The following is a 16,813-nucleotide window of genomic DNA, read 5'->3' as shown; positions in this document are numbered from 1 at the left end:
TCATCAGCAAAAGAGAAACACACTCCATTCATACACACAAGCAAGCACATCTCATGCACATATGACTGCCAGCTCTACATGGCAATATGTGCCTGGTTGTGTGTGTGTGAATGGTGTGTGTTTCTCTTTTGCTGATGAAGGCTGTGGCTGAAAGCTTTGTGTAAGCATCATTTAATGGTTCCTGTCTCCAACTTAATGTGTCTTCTTTACAGTAAGTAGCAATCTGTCTAACCAAATGATCAGACAGTTGTAGTGTAACTGTTTTCAGGCATCCTATGAAAGTCCCTAAACCCCAAATGTTATGGTTACATTTGGCTACGAGAGGTCGGAACAGTGAAGTAAGATGTTTAGCCAAAAAAATAAGTAAGTGCTCCAGTGTTATTATGGTCCACCTCCATAGTTAAGTGGTCAGCATATTGACTACTGTGTAGAGGACCCAGGTTTGATTCTTGGTACTGCCAGGAATTTTTCAGTGGTCTGAGGACTGGAATGGAGTGCACTAAGGATTGTGAGCTCTATAGAGGAGCTATTGAAAAGTAGCAGCTCCAAGGGAAGCCAACTGCAACAAGGAGAGTGGTGTGTTGATGTGCTGACCCATGCCCTTCCATACAACATCAGATGATGACATCTGCAAACGATGATATGACGGTCAATTGGTCTGTCTGGGCCAGAATGTGAAGATTTGCTTTTGCAGTGTTGCTGTGGGCCAAAGAGGTGGCCTATTCTTCTTAATCTTAGATAGGCCCTCTAGTTATGGGGGAACCACAGGCTGTTGATGCAGGCACTTGATGTCTGCCAGAATAAAACTCCTCTTGAAGTCTTAGAATTTTTGTGAGAGTTTTGCCTAACCAATCCTCTCCTTGCTTGTGATATGCAGGATCATGCATTTATCTTGCTGTTGTACTCAGTACATATGAGAAGGACGACAATGATCCCTTTGTTGGCAGGTAAACGGATGAGGTCTTGGTCTACTCTTAAGTCTCACAGAGCCTCTCCTTCTGCTGAAGTTATACTGAATCTTGGGTTACAATTCAGCAGATATGTCACTGAATCTCTTCTGCAACCTCACTGGAAACTTTCAAGATTGCCTGTGCTATTCCAGGTATCACATTGTTGACTGAGGCTGTACCAGGTGTCATTGCATAATTCAGACTTTCCTGAAGCACTGAATCCACTGTATTATCCTAAGCCTTGTCCATGAGATTAAAACAATATATCCACAAAAATAATCAATGTGGAGATTTGCTTTTGCAGTGTTGCTATGGGCAGTTACATTAGATTAAACACAGTCCATCATTGTGGTACATTTTCTTGTGATTGGCTTCAAGTGGGGCTTACTTTGCCATTTGGTGAACCTTTGCTTGTTGTTTGGTCCACTCAGCTAGTGTCCAAGCAGTGCTATCCACCCAGCTCCAGGATACAGCTGAGAGGTTTGATAAGATCATTAGGTGTTGAAAGAACAGAACTAGCAGATTCTCGAAGACAGATGTAAACTATTCCGAGAAAGTTTATTAGTAAAGCTTTAAGAACCGGCTGTAAATGATGACTAGGAATATACTGTAATCCCATGCCTATCACTCACTTAGAGATCATGAGGATAAGTTTAGAATTATTACAGTATGCACAAAGGCATTCAAATAATCATTCTTCACACACTCCATAAGTGAGTGGAACGGGAAGAAACCCTAGTAACTAGTGCAACGGGATGTTCCCTCTTCACTCCATCTCACAGTGGTTTGCAGAGTATAGATGTAGATGCAGGTGTAGTGAAAGTAATTTCATGAGCACAATTTGTAGCTCCTGTCCCGTGTAACTTACCCTCTCTCTCACAAGGACTGCACTCACACATCGCTTAATTCTAATAGCGGATGCCGAGTCATTATTATGTTTAAATTTAGCAAACATTGGAAAAGTCTACTTGGCATGGTGTCTCGATACAAAGGACCAGCATGCCCAGCAATCTACCTCTCTTAGTACATAATTTATCAAACTCATTTATATCTTTTGCCATGTCCTACCTGTAGAGGTACTGGTCATGACTTTTCAGGCTTTCCTGGCCAATCTTCAGGAAATATTCTTCTCAGGTTTGCTGCCAGATGTTATTGTGTAGGTCCCAGACTCATTCACGGAAACAAGTATTCGACATCATCAACTGGTGGTGGTAGTTGCTCTGAACACTGCCACAAGATGCGACTGACAGTACTTGCGCATCTTTCTTGAAATTTATCGGGGCCACAAGTAAAAAGTATGCTTGCAGTTAGGTGAAAGTAGTATTGGTAGTGTTCCCTGCTGGGAGCCAAGTATCACCAGTCGCATCTTGCAACAGTGACAATAATGTTGAACAGTTGTTTCGATGAAATATTGTGAGGCTCACACAGTGTTACTTGGCGACATATCTGAGAAGCGTATTTGCGGCGATCCACTGGGAAAGCCTGAAAGTCAGACATAGATTTGTTGAAAAGGGTATGGGAAAGTCCGATAGATCTGGACATCGAGCCACTTATGAGACACTAGTGCGAACAATTTAGACTGTTGCTCTTGTCTGTGTGAAGTCTTCATCGGGTGGGCAATATGGAAGGTAGTGAAAGAATTGAGAGACACGCTGGCAGAATTGTAACAGGTTGGTACAGTGAAAGTGCAGCGGATATGCTCAGGAAACTAGAATGTGAATCTTTGAAAGAAAGGCAGCATTGTCTCTCAAAACCTCGATGGGTAAATTTAAACAACCAGTATGTGAGGAAGATTGTGTGACAGTTTTGCTGCCACCATCTTATATTTATTGTGAGGATATTGAGAGTAAGGACACACAGAGAAGCATGTACAGAATCGTGTTTCCCTTGTTCAGTACACAAATGGAATAGAACAGAAAAGTGCAAATACTAGTACAGAGTAGGCTCTGCCTCCCACTGGACAGTGGATTGCAGAGGATGTATGTAGATTCACATGTGCAGGTTCAATGTCTAAAAGAAGTTCTCTGAGAGCGGATTACAGTGCCTCTTGTGAGATAGCTTGTGGGTCTGAAAAAAGTTTATGAACAAAAGCCAGATTCTAATCTTTCAGTGAATTTGCTGTTAATTATTTGTTTTGCAAAATCATTGTCAAAGTTCACAAATGTCACTGAAGTGCACATGAAGGGTGGAAAAATTAAATTAATCTGGAGAATATTTATAAGACCACCTTGGAATTGAACCTTGTTACTGAACATGAGAGCTGCCATCACTGAAAATGCTGGAAACTATGACATTGATGCATCAGTCACTTGCTTTTACAACCTAGGGCATGCTGTTACATGTCTGCACAAGCACATCTCCCGCATTCTCTGTACTGCGTCATTACATTTGGGTGAGTGAAAGGAGTAGATGTGTTTAGTGACCAGACAAATAAAACACAAAACGGCGTTCACGGTAAATAGCATGTGTTCATTGTTGTGTTACGCGAAGCACATTGCGTGGAAAATGTGAGTGGAACTGTTTGTGCAATGGTTTAAGATTGAAAGTATTTGCAAAATCTTCCACAAAGTCTACAATGCAAAAGTTAGTGGAAAAATGGAGCAAAATAGGCTCTGTAGTGAATAAAAACTGTTACTGTACAAAAACAGTTTGAACATCAGAAAACGTTGCACGAGTGAAGGAAAGGCCGGAACAAAGTCTGAATGACATTTACCTGTGCAAGCGGGAATTAAGACATCTTGTTGAAATGTTATCAAAACGGACCTGCATCTACATCCTTACAAATTTACTCTTATACACAAGTTAAAAGCAACCAGTCGAAGTTTTGCGTGTTCGGTTCTACCTGTGATTTCTGAGTGAAATGGAATCACGATTGTTGTTTCCTTAGTTTTTAATTTCTTCAGATGAGGCACATCTCAGTCTGTCAGGGTATGTAAATTCATAGGACATATGCCATTATGCATAGAAGAGCTACTGAAGTAGTTTGAAGACCCATCACATAATCTTAAGATCGATGTTTGGTGCACAATTTTTGGTCTCTGCATTGTAACGTTATTATTCAACCAAACTGTTAATGTTGACTAGTATGTCCAGAAACATTCTAATCTAAATTAAGATCAACTCCCAGAGGGTGAAAGACTGTGTGGAAATTTTCATCAATATTGAGCAATAGCATATACTCCCCCGACAACCTTGTCACAAGTGGAAGAGGCATTGCAACCTCCTGGTCACCTCAATCGCCTGATCTCTCTCCCTGTGAGCTTTACCTGCGGGTTAAATTGAAGTGTCAGATGCAGTCAAATAATCTTGACACACTGGAAGAGCTACAGCAGTACTGCTGGTATCCCAGACCTGCTACACATGTCCCACAGTTCGATAAACTGAGCACAGTGCTGCATTGACAGCAGTGGTGACCATTTCTAGCATCTTCTGTGGTATTTGTTAACAAGGATCAGTCTCATGTCAGTCTTGTAAATATTTTCTTGGCCAGTTTCATTACAACTCTCCTACATAACAGAAGCAGGACAAAAATTGCAACAAGTCTGTTCTGATAAAAATTGTGTTGATTTGGTAGTAACCTTAAGAGAAAATAGCAGCATACACATCATTATTAGAAATTAGAGCCACAGCTTAAGCTCTGTTGTCCACAGCTTCTGTTTTCCTCAGAATGAAAGCTCACCGAGACTCTCAGCAGAGGCGACGAGTGTCTGTTGTCAGTTACATCCACGCGACAAGTGGTCGCCTTCTCAGACCACCCAGGGTGGAAAGACATGCACCAGCTCGCCGCTGTAGCCCAAGCAGTGGAAGAGCTAATCAACTTTTGCCAGCTGTACTCTCTCAAGATGATGTGGAGCCTGAGGAAGCTCGTGCTGTTAGTACCAGTAGAAGGTAACACCAGCTTTCTGTATATTATGTTTTCACAGAATGCTATTAACTTGAGTTTTGACACTGTGTCAAAGTCAGCAAAGAAAAATTAGAAAAAATTGTGCAGTCATAAATTTTTGTTCAGTGGTAGGAGGGAGTGCCATGAACAACACACTAAAAATCCATCACTTTTTCTTTAATTTCTGAACTAAGAAGTCTAGTGAAAACATTTCCAGGTACAAAATTAAACTACATTAAATTTCCTACAAAAAAGGTCATACTCAATTTTTCTCTAGGATTAATAGTTTCCGTGTTCAGGGGATGGAAAAGTTACAGATTATTAAAAATATTATTTTAATGGTGTGAAATTAATGTGTCTTTAAATGAACAAAACAAATGTTAAGTATATTTATCATGTCTGAGTGCAGTAGAGCCGTATTAAGGGAGAAATTGTGTCCTGGGGGTGTGACATGGGGGAGGGTGGTCAGTGTGCGATAGAAGTGCAAAGGGAGGTAGGTTGTTGGATTGCATTCGTGTGCGTCCCTCCTTCATAGGTCTGCAAATTGAAGGTTGAGCTGGTGAATGCCCACGCTATGTACCCCACTGTGTAGCAAGAAGCAACTATGGGGTGTTTCACAAAGTTATACCAACGCTCCACAGTGCACTTTATGAGTTACTAGCAACTCAGTGTACACATTTTCTACAAAGTGCATTAACGCTACGCAGAATGCAGATATGAGTTACTAATAATGCTAACGCAAGAAATGCTTATGGATAGAATCTACATAAATCTCTGCACACCTATGCAGCTGTAGGGAAAATTGGTTCTTAGCCATCCTGTATGGCAGGTGTAATGTTCTTCCAGAAAACACAACTTTCCCTACCATAAGTGATGCGCACTTTTCAGTTTATAGACAGGCTATACATCCCCAGCATTGCCTACCCAGTTCTCTTATGTGAATTGACAAAATAACTTCACTGAGCTTGTCTTTATACCGTGGAGTCATTTTTGGTTTATTTAATGAGTATGTATTTGTAAGTGTGTTGTTGTCATTGATATCGTGGTGTTGGTGAAAATGGATTGGATTGGTAAATTTGGCATCTTTCTGCTGTCTACTATTGACAACATATTGTAAAGCGTGTAGTTATGTTGTAGTCATTGGTGGAGGATTAATGAATGACCAGAAAATTACTTCACTTCTCTTACCATTAATTGTGTCACTGATAGACTCCATAAATATTTTCTATTCAGAAGTTGGTGACACTTGTAGAGTGGGTTGCACTGAGTAGAGCCTCTTACCATACATCCAGAGTATGTCTTCCAAGATTGATGTGAATATGTCTGAGCAGTAGTTCACTATAATGCATTGCTTGACTTATTTCAAAATATCTGAAGTTGTGTAACACCAAAGTGGCCTATTTGTGTTGCAGAGGAAGACAATTTAAGCCTCTTGGCCTCTTCACGTGTTGAGAGAGTCGAGGCTGGAGTGACGCACTTGATACCCTTCACAGTGGGAAAAGTATTCCATACAGTGATAGTGGAGACAAATTGACATTGTCGAATAGATATTGGCAGTGTGTTATACTTCAGACAGGTTTGCTGTGTGGCAGACAGTTCACAGTTCTGTCTTGAGGTTTTTTACATAAGAGCCCATTTAACAAATGCAAGGTAGTTCTCACTTAATAAACTGAAGATAAGTTTCCTATATAACCAAGTCTGATGTGATGTAGTGCTGTAGATAGAGTGGAGAATCTTCTGATTGATTTTCGGTTTGCAGACCTGAGAAGTAGGTGCGTGCATGAACACAATCCAATGACCTATCTTCTCTTGTGCTTGATTTGACAGAAAATCCTAGGAAGTTCTGGTCTTACGTTAAATCAGTAAGTGGCTCGAAACAGCATATCCAGACACTCCGGGATGATGATGGCATTGAAACAGAGGATGACACGCGTAAAGCTGAAATACTAAACACCTTTTTCCAAAGCTGTTTCACAGAGGAAGACCACACTGCAGTTCCTTCTCTAAATCCTCGCACAAACGAAAAAATGGCTGACATCGAAATAAGTGTCCAAGGAATAGAAAAGCAACTGGAATCACTCAACAGAGGAAAGTCCACTGGACCTGACGGGATACCAATTCGATTCTACACAGAGTACGCGAAAGAACTTGCCCCCCTTCTAACAGCCGTGTACCGCAAGTCTCTAGAGGAACGGAGGGTTCCAAATGATTGGAAAAGAGCACAGGTAGTCCCAGTCTTCAAGAAGGGTCGTCGAGCAGATGCGCAAAACTATAGACCTATATCTCTGACGCCGATCTGTTGTAGAATTTTAGAACATGTTTTTTGCTCGAGTATCATGTCGTTTTTCGAAACCCAGAATCTACTATGTAGGAATCAACATGGATTCCGGAAACAGCGATCGTGTGAGACCCAACTCGCGTTATTTGTTCATGAGACCCAGAAAATATTAGATACAGGCTCCCAGGTAGATGCTATTTTTCTTGACTTCCGGAAGGCGTTCGATACAGTTCCGCACTGTCGCCTGATAAACAAAGTAAGAGCCTACGGAATATCAGACCAGCTGTGTGGCTGGATTGAAGACTTTTTAGCAAACAGAACACAGCATGTTGTTATCAATGGAGAGACGTCTACAGACGTTAAGGTAACCTCTGGCGTGCCACAGGAGAGTGTTATGGGACCATTGCTTTTCACAATATATATAAATGACCTAGTAGATAGTGTCGGAAGTTCCATGCGGCTTTTCGCGGATGATGCTGTAGTATACAGAGAAGTTGCAGCATTAGAAAATTGTAGCGAAATGCAGGAAGATCTGCAGCGGATAGGCACTTGGTGCAAGGAGTGGCAACTGTCCCTTAACATAGACAAATGTAATGTATTGCGAATACATAGAAAGAAGGATCCTTTATTGTATGATTATATGATAGCGGAACAAACACTGGTAGCAGTTACTTCTGTAAAATATCTGGGAGTATGCGTGCGGAACGATTTGAAGTGGAATGATCATATAAAATTATTTGTTGGTAAGGCGGGTACCAGGTTGAGATTCATTGGGAGAGTGCTTAGAAAATGTAGTCCAGCAACAAAGGAGGTGGCTTACAAAACACTCGTTCGACCTATACTTGAGTATTGCTCATCAGTGTGGGATCCGTACCAGATCGGGTTGACGGAGGAGATAGAGAAGATCCAAAGAAGAGCGGCGCGTTTCGTCACAGGGGTATTTGGTAACCGTGATAGCGTTACGGAGATGTTTAATAAACTCAAGTGGCAGACTCTGCAAGAGAGGCGCTCTGCATCGCGGTGTAGCTTGCTCGCCAGGTTTCGAGAGGGTGCGTTTCTGGATGAGGTATCGAGTATATTGCTTCCCCCTACTTATACCTCCCGAGGAGATCACGAATGTAAAATTAGAGAGATTAGAGCGCGCACGGAGGCTTTCAGACAGTCGTTCTTCCCGCGAACCATACGCGACTGGAACAGGAAAGGGAGGTAATGACAGTGGCACGTAAAGTGCCCTCCGCCACACACCGTTGGGTGGCTTGCGGAGTATGAATGTAGATGTAGATGTAGATGTACCCCATACATGCCCCTCCCTCCCCCTCTCCATACTGTTAAACTCAGGCATCATGATTTATCCTTTAATACAGGTCAACAGCATGTAGACATGATATACACATTAAATTTTTGTTTTTAACCCACTTCACTTAAAGATAAACATTAATTTTATAGTGTTAAAACAATATTTTTAATAATCGTGTGATTTTTCTATCCCCAGCAATTTGGAAACTATTAGCTCTGCATAAAAAATGAATAGGACCTTTTCCAGGGGAAATTTTATGTAATTTAATTTTGTACTGGAAAACATTTTCACTACATCTACATCTACATCCATACTCCGCAAGCCACCTGACGGTGCGTGGCGGAGGGTACCCTGAGTACCTCTATCGGTTCTCCCTTCTATTCCAGTCTCGTATTGTTCGTGGAAAGAAGGATTGTCGGTATGCGTCTGTGTGGGCTCTAATCTCTCTGATTTTATCCTCATGGTCTCTTCGCGAGATATACGTAGGAGGGGGCAATATACTGCTTGACTCTTCGGTGAAGGTATGTTCTCGAAACTTCGACAACAGCCCGTACCGAGCTGCTGAGCGTCTCTCCTGCAGAGTCTTCCACTGGAGTTTATCTATCATCTCCGTAATGCTTTCGCGATTACTAAATGATCCTGTAACGAAGCGCGCTGCTCTCCGTTGGATCTTCTCTATCTCTTCTATCAACCCTATCTGGTACGGATCCCACACTGCTGAGCAGTATTCAAGCAGTGGGCGAACAAGCGTACTGTAACCTACTTCCTTTGTTTCCGGATTGCATTTCCTTAGGATTCTTCCAATGAATCTCAGTCTGGCATCTGCTTTACTGACGATCAACTTTATATGGTCATTCCATTTTAAATCACTCCTAATGCGTACTCCCAGATAGTTTATGGAATTAACTGCTTCCAGTTGCTGACCTGCTATTTTGTAGCTAAATGATAAGGGATCTATCTTTCTATGTATTCGCAGCACATTACACTTGTCTACATTGAGATTCAATTGCCATTCCCTGCACCATGTGTCAATTCGCTGCAGATCCTCCTGCATTTCAGTACAATTTTCCATTTTTACAACCTCTCGGTACACCACAGCATCATCTGCAAAAAGCCTCAGTGAACTTCCGATGTCATCCACCAAGTCATTTATGTATATTGTGAATACCAACGGTCCTATGACACTCCCCTGCGGCACACCTGAAATCACTCTTACTTCGGAAGACTTCTCTCCATTGAGAATGACATGCTGCATTCTGTTATCTAGGAACTCCTCAATCCAATCACACAATTGGTCTGATAGTCCATATGCTCTTACTTTGTTCATTAAACGACTGTGGGGAACTGTATCGAACGCCTTGCGGAAGTCAAGAAACACGGCATCTACCTGTGAACCGGTGTCTATGGCCCTCTGAGTCTCTTGGACGAATAGCGCGAGCTGGGTCTCACACGACCGTCTTTTTCGAAACCCATGCTGATTCCTACAGAGTAGATTTCTAGTCTCCAGAAAAGTCATTATACTCGAACATAATACGTGTTCCAAAATTCTACAACTGATCGATGTTAGAGATATAGGTCTATAGTTCTGCACATCTGTTCGACGCCCCTTCTTGAAAACGGGGATGACCTGTGCTCTTTTCCAATCCTTTGGAACGCTACGCTCTTCTAGAGACCTACGGTACACCGCTGCAAGAAGGGGGGCAAGTTCCTTCGCGTACTCTGTGTAAAATTGAACTGGTATCCATCAGGTCCAGCGGCCATTCCTCTTTTGAGCGATTTTAATTGTTTCTCTATCCCTCTGTCGTCTATTTCGATATCTACCATTTTGTCATCTGTGCGACAATCTAGAGAAGGAACTACAGTGCAGTCTTCCTCTGTGAAACAGCTTTGGAAAAAGACATTTAGTATTTCGGCCTTTAGTCTGTCATCCTCTGTTTCAGTACCATTTTGGTCACAGAGTGTCTGGACATTTTGTTTTGATCCACCTACCGCTTTGACATAAGAACAAAATTTCTTAGGATTTTCTGCCAAGTCAGTACGTAGAACTTTACTTTCGATATAATACAGGGAAACATTCCACATGGGAAAAATATATCTAAAAACAAAGATGATGTGACATACCGAACGAAAGCGCTGGCAGGTCGATAGACACACATACAAACACAAACATACACACAAAATTCTAGCTTTCGCAACAAACGGTTGCTTCGTCAGGAAAGAGGGAAGGAGAGGGAAAGACGAAAGGAAGTGGGTTTTAAGGGAGAGGGTAAGGAGTCATTCCAATACCGGGAGCGGAAAGACTTACCTTAGGGGGAAAAAAGGACGGGTATACACTCGCACACACACACACATATCCATCCACACATATACAGACACAAGCAGACATATTTAAAGACAAAGAGTTTGGGCAGAGATGTCAGTCGAGGCGGAAGTGCAGAGGCAAAGATGTTGTTGAATGACAGGTGAGGTATGAGTGGCGGCAACTTGAAATTAGCGGAGATTGAGGTTTGGTGGGTAACGGGAAGAGAGGATATATTGGAGAGCAAGTTCCCATCTCCGGAGTTCGGATAGGTTGGTGTTGGTGGGAAGTGTCCAGATAACCGGGACGGTGTAACACTGTGCCAAGATGTGCTGGCTGTGCACAAAGGCATGTTTAGCCACAGGGTGATCCTCATTACCAATAAACACTGTCTGCCTGTGTCCATTCACGCGAATGGACAGTTTGTTGCTGGTCATTCCCACATAGAATGCATCACAGTGTAGGCAGGTCAGGTGGTAAATCACGTGGGTGCTTTCACACGTGGCTCTGCCTTTGATTGTGTACACCTTCCGGGTTACAGGACTGGAGTTGGTGGTGGTGGGAGGGTGCACGGGACAGGTTTTACACCGGGGGCGGTTACAAGGATAGGAGCCAGAGAGTAGGGAAGGTGGTTTGGGGATTTCATAGGGATGAACTAACAGGTTACGAAGGTTAGGTGGACGGCGGAAAGACGCTCTTGGTGGAGTGGGGAGGATTTCATGAAGGATGGATCTCATTTCAGGGCAGGATTTGAGGAAGTCGTATCCCTGCTGGAGAGCCACATTCAGAGTCTGGTCCAGTCCTGGAAAGTATCCTGTCACAAGTGGGGCACTTTTGTGGTTCTTCTGTGGGGGATTCTGGGTTTGAGGGGATGAGGAAGTGGCTCTGGTTATTTGCTTCTGTTCCAGGTCGGGAGGGTAGTTGCGGGATGCGAAAGCTGTTGTCAGGTTGTTGGTGTAATGGTTCAGGGATTCCGGACTGGAGCAGATTCGTTTGCCACGAAGACCTAGGCTGTAGGGAAGGGACTGTTTGATGTGGAATGGGTGGCAGCTGTCATAATGGAGGTACTGTTGCTTGTTGGTGGGTTTGATGTGGACGGACGTGTGGGCATTGGACAGGTGGAGGTCAACGTCAAGGAAAGTGGCATGGGATTTGGAGTAGGACCAGGTGAATCTTATGGAACCAAAGGAGTTGAGGTTGGAGAGGAAATTCTGGAGTTCTTCTTCACTGTGAGTCCAGATCATGAAGATGTCATCAATAAATCTGTACCAAATTTTGAGTTGGCAGGCCTGGGTAACCAAGAAGGCTTCCTCTAAGCGACCCATGATTAGGTTGGCGTATGAGGGGGCCATCCTGGTACCCATGGCTGTTCCCTTTAATTGTTGGTATGTCTGGCCTTCAAAAGTGAAGAAGTTGTGGGTCAGGATGAAGCTGGCTAAGGTGATGAGGAAAGAGGTTTTAGGTAGGGTGGCAGGTGATCGGCGTGAAAGGAAATGCTCCATCGCAGCGAGGCCCTGGACGTGCGGAATATTTGTGTATAAGGAAGTGGCATCAATGGTTACAAGGATGGTTTCCGGGGGTAACAGATTGGGTAAGGATTCCAGGCATTCGAGAAAGTGCTTGGTGTCTTTGATGAAGGATGGGAGACTGCATGTAATGGGTTGAAGGTGTTGATCTACGTAGGCAGAGATACGTTCTGTGGGGGCCTGGTAACCAGCTACAATGGGGTGGCCGGGATGATTGGGTTTGTGGATTTTAGGAAGAAGGTAGAAGGTAGGGGTGCGGGGTGTCGGTGGGGTCAGGAGGTTGATGGAGTCAGGTGAAAGATTTTGCAGGGGGCCTAAGGTTCTGAGGATTCCTTGAAGTTCCGCCTGGACATCGGGAATGGGGTTACTTTGGCAAACTTTGTATGTGGTGTAGTCTGAAAGCTGACGCAGTCCCTCAGCCACATACTCCCGACGATCAAATACCACGGTCGTGGAACCCTTGTCCGCCGGAAGAATGACGATGGATCGGTCAGCCTTCAGATCATGGATAGCCTGGGCTTCAGCAGTGGTGGTGTTGGGAGTAGGATTAAGGTTTTTTTAAGAAGGATTGAGATGCAAGGCTGGAAGTCAGAAATTCCTGGAAGGTTTGGAGTGGGTGATTTTGAGGAAGAGGAGGTGGGTCCCGCTGCGACGGAGGACGGAACTGTTCCAGGCAGGGTTCAATTTGGATGGTCTCTTGGGGAGTTGGATCATTAGGAGTAGGGTTAGGATCATTTTTCTTCGTGGCAAAGTGATATTTCCAGCAGAGAGTACGAGTGTAGGACAGTAAATCTTTGATGAGGGCTGTTTGGTTGAATCTGGGAGTGGGGCTGAAGGTGAGGCCTTTGGATAGGACAGAGGTTTCGGATTGGGAGAGAGGTTTGGAGGAAAGGTTAACTACTGAATTAGGGTGTTGTGGTTCCAGATTGTGTTGATTGGAATTTTGAGGTTTTGGAGGGAGTGGAGGGAGTGGAGCTGGAAGTGGGAGATTGAGTAGATGGGAGAGACTGGGTTTGTGTGCAATGAGAGGAGGTTGAGGTTTGCTGGAAAGGTTGTGAAGGGTGAGTGAGTTGCCTTTCCGGAGGTGGGAAACCAGGAGATTGGATAGTTTTTTGAGGTGGAGGGTGGCATGCTGTTCTAATTTACGTTTGGCCTGTGGGAGGATGCTCTGAACAGCCGGTGTGTACGTGGGAGAGGAAAGATTAAGGACTTTTATTAAGGATAGGAGTTGACGGGTGTGTTCATTGGCTGAGTTGATGTGTAGGTGAAGGATTAGGTGGGTGAGGGCAATGGATTGTTCAGTTTGGAACTGGTATAGGGACTGGTGGAAAGAGCCTGTGGGGGTAATGCCAAATGTCAGACAAACCTGAGAAAATAGAATATGGGAGCGTAATCTGGCTAGGGCGAATGCATGTTTGCGGAGGGAATGTAAATAAAACTTAATGGGGTCGTTGTGGGGGTGTTGTGAGGGTGACATGGTATTAGAAGGTGGAAAGTGTAACATGAGGCTGAAATGAAAATGAAAATAAAAATATGTGGGGAGAGATAAAGGTGAACTGGAAAGTAACTGGAGATCTGGTGTGAAAAAAGGCGAAAAGGTGTTGGTTACAGCTGGGCTATGTTGGACTTGGGTTGGTAGACAACGATGTGCACAAAGGTTAGGTGGTTGTGTTGCCGCCAAAACACGTTAAAGGACGGAGAAATTCGGGAAAATTTCGAAAAAACTGTGTGTAATATATTTAAAGGGAGTGGTTTTGTGGTGGCAGATTATGAAAATGAGGCTAACAATTGTCTGACGAAGAAATAATGACGTTAAAACCTGTGGGAAGCGGCTAAAAATTATCAGTGATGTGGGAAAAACGGAAATGGAAATAAAGCGAAAGTTATTAGAACTAGCCGAAATGGTTGTTTAAAAGGTGAAAGGAACTGTTTGTGAACTAGAAACGGTGGATTTTATAGCGACGGTAGTGTTGAAAGCGGCAAAAAATTTTTTTTTGTTATGGTTTGGAAGTGGGTTACGTATTATTGAGTATATATAGGCGGGATAAAATTGTATAGCAGATTACGGTAAAAAGGAGAAGGTGAATACAAAATGAAACTACTGCAAAACAGAAAGAGAAAATAAGACGACAGAAAAGATTTCGAAATGCAACAGTGACAATAACAAACGTAATTGTTGGGTTCAAATTAATGATACCAATATAATAGAGGGAAACATTCCACGTGGAAAAAATATATCTAAAAACAAAGATGATGTGACTTACCGAACGAAAGCGCTGGCAGGTCGATAGACACACAAACAAACACAAACATACACACAAAATTCTAGCTTTCGCAACAAACGGTTGCTTCGTCAGGAAAGAGGGAAGGAGAGGGAAAGACGAAAGGAAGTGGGTTTTAAGGGAGAGGGTAAGGAGTCATTCCAATACCGGGAGCGGAAAGACTTACCTTAGGGGGAAAAAAGGACGGGTATACACTCGCACACACACACACATATCCATCCACACATAAACAGACACAAGCAGACATATTTAAAGACAAAGAGTTAGGGCAGAGATGTCAGTCGAGGCGGAAGTGCAGAGGCAAAGATGTTGTTGAATGACAGGTGAGGTATGAGTGGCGGCAACTTGAAATTAGCGGAGATTGAGGTTTGGTGGGTAACGGGAGGAGAGGATATATTGGAGAGCAAGTTCCCATCTCCGGAGTTTGGATAGGTTGGTGTTGGTGGGACATATCCAGATAACTGGGACGGTGTAACACTGTGCCAAGATGTGCTGGCCATGCACCAAGGCATGTTTAGCCACAGGGTGATCCTCATTACCAACAAACACTGTCTGCCTGTGTCCATTCATGCGAATTGACAGTTTGTTGCTGGTCATTCCCACATAGAATGCATCACAGTGTAGGCAGGTCAGTTGGTAAATCACGTGGGTGCTTTCACTTTACTTTCGAATTTATTGAACGCCTCTCGCATAGCCCTCCTCCCACTACATTTCGCTTCGCGTAATTTTTGTTTGTCTGCAAGGCTTTGGCTATGTTTATGTTTGCTGTGAAGTTCCCTTTGCTGCCGCAGCAGTTTTCTAACTCGGTTGTTGTACCACAGTGGCTCTTTTCCATCTCTTACGATCTTGCTTGGCACATACTCATCTAATGCATATTGTACGATGGTTTTGAACTTTGTCCACTGATCCTCAACACTATCTGTACTTGAGACAAAACTTTTGTGTTGAGCCGTCAGTTACTCTGTAATCTGCTTTTTGTCACTTTTTCTAAACAGAAAAATCTTCCTACCTTTTTTAATATTTCTATTTATGGCTGAAGTCATCGATGCCGTAACCGCTTTATGATCGCTGATTCCCTGTTCTGCGTTAACTGTTTCAAATAGTTCAGGACTGTTTGTCACCAGAAGGTCTAATATGTTATCGCCACGAGTCGGTTCTCTGTTTAACTGCTCAAGGTAGTTTTCAGATAAAGCACTTAAAAAAATTTCACTGTATTCTTTGTCCCTACCACCCGTTATGAACGTTTGAGTCTCCCAGTCTATATCTGGCTAATTAAAATCTCCACCCAGACACCCAGAACTATAACATGGTGGGGAAATCTACTCGAAATATTTTCCAAATTATCCTTCAGGTGCTCAGCCACAACAGCTGCTGAGCCAGGGGGCCTATAGAGACATCCAATTACCATGTCTGAGCCTGCTTTAACCGTGACCTTCACCCAAATCGTTTCACATTTCGGATCTCCGTCAATTTCCTTCGATACTATTGCACTTCTTATCGCTATAAACACGCCTCCCCCTTCACTGTCCAGCCTCTCTCTGCGGTATACATTCCAATCTAAGCTTAGGATTTCATTACTGTTTACGTCTGGTTTCAGCCAACTTTCTGTCCCTAGTACAATATGGGCGTTGTGACCGTTTATTAATGAGAGCAGTTCTGGGACCTTTCTGCTGTTTTTGAATTATTCAAGGAAAACATAAAAAAGTGACCTTTAAACCCCTCACCCCTAGTCCAATGTTTGCAGCCCATCGTTCAGGGTTTGTAGATGTTTGTGGCACTCCCTTTTACCATTGTACAAAAATTGGCAACTACATGATGATTTTTCCCCCAAGTCGACCTATTTTGGTCTTTATTGACTGGGCTTCTGGAGTAGTGGACACAAATATGTAAGTTTCGAAACGCTCTGTAATGCCTACATTATGTAATATGTGAACAGGAGCAGAACACGGAAGAGGGGTAGTCATTGAGTTTTAACAATCACTTTGAAAAAATAAGATTTAGTAATTAATTTTATGTTTGTTTGGAGGTATATGTGTTTAGTGCTGATACACGTTGAAATCCCCAAACCACAGTACCGCAGCATGCCGTTAGTGGATCCACAAACAAAATAGTGCAGCCCACCTCCACTTTATAAGTGAGCTGCACCATTTTGTTTGTGGATCCTCTAGCGGCATGCTTCAGTACCGTGGTGTCCAGATTTCAACACGTATCAGGACTGCACACATGTACCTCGAAACAAACATAAAATTAATTACTAAACTTTATTTTCTGAAGTAATAATTAAAAATTAATGGCCAC

This window comes from Schistocerca nitens, chromosome 12 (assembly GCF_023898315.1).
Source record: "Schistocerca nitens isolate TAMUIC-IGC-003100 chromosome 12, iqSchNite1.1, whole genome shotgun sequence".
Lineage (NCBI taxonomy): Eukaryota > Metazoa > Arthropoda > Insecta > Orthoptera > Acrididae > Schistocerca > Schistocerca nitens.
This window is presented reverse-complemented; position numbering follows the sequence as displayed.